Source organism: Capsicum annuum, unplaced genomic scaffold, assembly GCF_002878395.1.
Source record: "Capsicum annuum cultivar UCD-10X-F1 unplaced genomic scaffold, UCD10Xv1.1 ctg6879, whole genome shotgun sequence".
In the NCBI taxonomy this organism is placed as follows: Eukaryota; Viridiplantae; Streptophyta; class Magnoliopsida; order Solanales; family Solanaceae; genus Capsicum; species Capsicum annuum.
Window position 1 is genome coordinate 1 of NW_025878362.1, and position 5284 is coordinate 5284.

At 35.1% G+C, this 5284-nt stretch overlaps 1 long non-coding RNA gene across 3 annotated transcripts; it reads left to right on the forward strand.

The window, feature by feature from the left end:
* Window positions 1-1871: 1871 nt before the first annotated feature.
* On the forward strand, window positions 1872-5284 carry LOC124894051. 3 transcript variants are annotated; one of them, XR_007050989.1, is made up of 4 exons: window positions 1872-2952; window positions 3244-4660; window positions 4831-5120; window positions 5198-5284. It is a non-coding gene; the product is annotated as an uncharacterized LOC124894051 (long non-coding RNA). The 3 variants fall into 3 exon arrangements; XR_007050990.1 differs by having other exon boundaries at window positions 1872-2893; XR_007050988.1 differs by lacking the exon at window positions 1872-2952 and having other exon boundaries at window positions 2961-4660.

A 5284-nucleotide genomic window follows, 5' to 3' on the forward strand; every position in this document is an offset into this window, starting at 1 on the left:
GGGGGCCTGGACCTGGGCGTGGTCCGACAACACCTGGATCAGGGACTCCTTCCCCGCTCAGCCTCATGGGGGCGAAAGAGGGGGTCCTAGACCACGACATATTCCTGGGGCCGGGCAGAGGGTTTGGAAGGAGTCCTGGATCCGGGCATTGTCGGGTCAGGTGGAGGGTCAGAATAGGACCCTCGCCCCCTCCCGCCCAGAAAGTACCCCCTCCCACCGCTCTCCTGGACCCAGGACCACAAATACATACTACATGATTCCAAGCTGTATTGCTGCTCTCAAATTGAGAATAGGTTATTCGATAATTCCTTTTATTATATATTAGGTGGAGTATTCCTGAGCTCTTTCTCGGAACCAAAATATGCCACAAAATTAAAAAAGTGACCAAAATAGGCCACCTATTTAAAAAATTACCAAAATAGACTAAATGTAATAAATTATTACGTTTTTCACCTTTTTCTTAACAGTCAACACGGTATTATTACGTTTTACAAATAGTGTTTGTAAATTGTAATAATTTATTACGTTTTGCACAAAAAACCAAAACCAAAAAACAGTGTGCTGTCACATCTTCTTTATGTCAAATCACGTACGTCATAATTTATTACAAACTACAAACAGTGTTTGTAAGTTGTAAAAAAATATTACAACTTACACCTAACCACATCACATCACTTTTACTTTTCCCACTTTTAGATTAAACCCAACCCACCCCACCCCTAACCCACCTAACCGCCCCTGCCCCTGCCTTTTTTTTTTGTATTAAGACTTTGTTCTTTTTCTTTTCAAGTTTAAGTTGTTAGTAAAAAATTAAGGTAACTAGTGTCCATTTTTGAATCCTTACTAAGCTCCACTACTAAACTTCATTTGAAGAATTTCCATCGGTCCCCCATTTCCCTTTACTTAGTTCTTTTATTTTTTTGTGTGTTAAAAATATGAAATTAATTTTTTCGATTAATGTTTCATATTAGTTTCTGATTAGTGTTTTGATTAGGACTTTGAGGAAACTTCATGGACAAACACGTTTTTTATTATAATTAATAAAGTAAGAAGTCGCAATTTAAGTTACGAGTGTATAAAAATCGAACCGATAAAAATGTTATTGATTTATCTTTATTGAGTTAACAATTTTTTAATGATTTTATAAAAAAATTATTGGGTTATTGATTCGATTTTAATTTTTTTATTAGGGTATAAATAATAATTTCGTATAATCTTAATGGGTTATCGATTTATCTAATAACCCAATAAAAAAATCAAAATCGAATCAATAACCCAATAATTTTTTTATAAAATCATTAAAAAATTATTAACCAATAAAGATAAATCAATAACATTTTTATCGGTTCGATTTTTATACCCCCGTAACTTAAATTGCGACTTCTTACTTTTTTAATTATAATAAAAAACGTATTTGTCCATGTAATTTTCTCAAAATCTTAATCAAAATACTAATCAGAAATTAATATGAAACATTAATCGAAAAAAATAATTTCATATTTTTAACACACAAAAGTGGGGTGAGAGGGTTCTACAAGGGGTGGGGTGGGTTACATTTAAAAGTGGGGTGGTGTGGGGAGGGGTGGGGTGGGGGAGTTAAATTTAAAAGTGGGAAAAGTAAAGGTGATGTGATGTTGTTAGGTGTAAGTTGTAATATTTATTACAACTTACAAACACTGTTTGTAGTTTGTAATAAATTATTACGTTTTATAAACACTGTTTGTAAAACGTAATAATTTATTACAAACTACATGATTTGACATAAAGAGGATGTGACAACACACTGTTTTTTATTTTTGGTTTTTTGTGCGAAGCGTAATAAATTATTAACACTGTTTGTAAAATGTAATAAATTATTACGTTTTACAAACCGTGTTGACCGTTAAGAAAAAAGTGAAAAACATAATAATTTATTACATTTAGCTTATTTTGGTAACTTTTTAAATAGGTTATTTTTTTTAATTTTGTGACTTATTTTGGTTACGAGTTTGCTCTTTTGTATGCTATGAATATAGATATGTTTCTCACAAGAATAATCTGGGCGTGGTCCTGGTCCTGGTGGGGGGCGGGGAGGGGGGCCTGTACCTGGGCGTGATCCCGGGTCCAGGCGGGAGGCGGCGAGTAAAGATGCTAGTTTCTGCATGTTCAATTGTTTAGTTTGTAGATTTCACACTTATTTTACCGTATACAGTTGAACAAAAAGGCAAAGGAAAAATGATATTGCTAAATGATCATTATCAGACTGCTAAATGATGGATCTATTTAGATATTGCATTGGAGCATTGAGGGTTGCTTTCTTCTTATTGCTTTATAAGTTTATCCTACTCTCTATTGCGATTTTAAATGCCACCAAATACACCTTATTTATCTTGTTGCTTGGGCTATAACTTTTTCAAAGTTGTCAAGATAATGATCCAACACCCAGAGCAAATCTCGAAGTGCCCAAAAAGGAGAGGAAAACACTGCCATGCTATAAACAAAATGCTAGCTTCTCGTGAAAACATAAAGCATATGAACTCTGCTTGACGTATCTTTCTTCTTTTGATGATTTCGTGTGATGACTTTTAGATTACAAGCTGTATTGCTGCTCTCAAATCGAGAATAGGTTATTCCATAATTCCACATCTCATATTAGGTGGACTTTTGCATCATATTCCTGAGCTCTTTTGTATGCTATGAATATAGATATGTTTTCTCATAAGAATAATCTACCTTTAACTGTCGTCTATATTTGGGATTTTCAAAGCAAATGCAAAGTAGGCATATATTCTTAGCCATCTGGATATGGTTTTCCAGCATGATTTGTCTATAAGGTGTGGTGAAAGATCATGAAATGTGGCTGAAGCGAACACAAATATGAAATGGCTGAAGCAAACGAAGTAACTGAAATAAAGTAGGTGAAGCAAAGTGCTAAAAGTTTCTAATGTAGCTGCAAAAAGATGCATAAGACGGGTTATTTTTTCTGCTCTTTTTTCTTCATAATGTTTTCTTCCTTACCTTCATTATATATCACACAAAAGATTTTGTTTTTTGTACTTGGAAAAGATATTTTGCCTTAATAACATGATAATTATGAATTGACCAGTATCAGTTAGTGTAAGCTTAACACCACAATCAATGAACCTGAATTTATTGGTGGATGCATGTAGATATGCCCCATGATATGATTCCAGTGATGGTTCATTTTGTTTTGATTTTGTTGCAGTCCTGACGCAAAGATTGTACTTTCTTTTATTATCACAGTTCTAAAAGGAGGAAGAGGAATACTTAGTTCTTACTGGTGGCCGCCGTCTCTCAGCACCACTACTCGCGAAGGGAAGGGAGAAGATGGAGAGAGTTGTTTCTGATGAAGACAGTAGTGAGGATGATAAATAAAACCAGACAGTAAGTAATCTGAAGATTGGATTGAAGGAATCTGGCTTGACCGTCTGTTATATGTCCTGAAGTTCGAGGAAGTACAAAAAAATATAGAAATAGCATCAATTATAATAATTTTTGTCAGGAATACTTTGAATTTGATTGCTTAAATTTCATCACAATATCTTGGAGTAAAGTACACCTGCAATGTTAGGTCCACGAAAATATCGGACTATATTGAGTCAGTTGTAAAATCTAATGAATAATACTTACATGATATGCCTATTGACTACTTCCCAACTTTCTTATCTAATTGTCCTACTAGCATTTGAACCCCGGGGAATGCACTAATTAAATTAGTAATGCAGATCATTTTAAGATCTTATACCATTCCTAGAATCTAATATTTTAAGTTACAATTATAATATGATTTATTTAGTTGTACTTGAAAAAAAGATATACTTGACCAATGATTTGTTGCTTGATTTCTGTTGATTTTTTCTCTAATATCACTAACAATATTCTTCTCTCTGAGCAGATGAGGCAACCTGGCAGGGTTATTGTACATCGCGTTCGCTCCAAAACAAAAATTAAAATATTCCCAGCTTTTCCATGCTTCCATACACATTAAAAAATTTAATAGAAAACGATTAAAAATGCGCTTAAACTATGTGAAATTGAGCATGAATGTCATTAGTTAATAATTTGGTCAAAAGATGCGTCTAGGTCCAAAAATGACCCTCTTGTTACGGTGTATTATTTGGTACTAAGTTCTTTTCTGTTGTTTCTTTGTTACGCCATTGTAGAGCTGACCTGCTAGCTAACTTTTTTCATATTACACATCAGAAGTATTACAAAAAGACTCAATCAATTCAAGAAACGTAGACAACAAACTAAACAACCTAAGGGAGAATTAAATTATATATTAGATGAGGAACTCATCATTTTCCTCTGTAATTATGCCGTTGGATGACGATGAGATGATGGAGATTGAAGAAGCAAACGAACCACAAGGCCGCTATGGTATAGTATATGCTCATCTGTCTTGGAAGGATGTTAATGTAATGGTCACTCTGAATAATGGAGATACAAGAAATGTTTTAGGAGGACTTACTGGTTATGCAGAGCCTGGAACTTTCACTGCCTTAATGGGCCCTTCTGGCTCTGGTAAATCTACGCTTCTTGACGCCCTGGACGTCTTGCTTTACGCTTCTTGACGCCCTGGACGTCTTGCTTCTAATGCTATTCTCTCTGGAAATGTTCTCCTCAACGGTCCCAAACAGAGAAAACGCAGAGTCCAACTGTTACGTGTTTGTCCCAATTTTCTTTTTCTTTATTGGAAAACATAAGTTTTTCATATTTGGCTAATACTTTTTCCTAGAGGAAATGGTTTTGGACTTTAGCCTAATTGTCTGTGCAGATGTAGGTCAATGGATCGAACCACACCTGATTATTTTGATATATACACTACAGGCATATGTAACACAAGATGATACGTTGATTGGAACGCTAACGGTTCGGGAGATGGTTTACTATTCATCTCAATTGCGTCTCCCTGATAGGATGCCATTTTAGGAGAAATGAACTCTGGTTGAGAGCACGATTATTGAAATGGGCCTACAAGATTGTGCTGATACGTTTATTGGGAATTGGCACTTGCGCGGTATTAGTGGAGGAGAAAAGAGGAGAGTTAGTATTGCTCTTGAGATTCTTATGAAGCCTAGATTGCTCTTCCTTGATGAACCAACAAGTGGACTAGACAGGTAATTTGCATAAAAATAGATCACTTATTTAACAATGTTATCTGAAATTAGCTTAATTTTCTGGATTTTTGTGATAGTTCCTCAGCGTTCTTCGTAACAGACACTGTGTGGTCTGTCCAGAGATGGACGGACTGTGATAGCGTCAATTCACCAGCCAAGCAGTG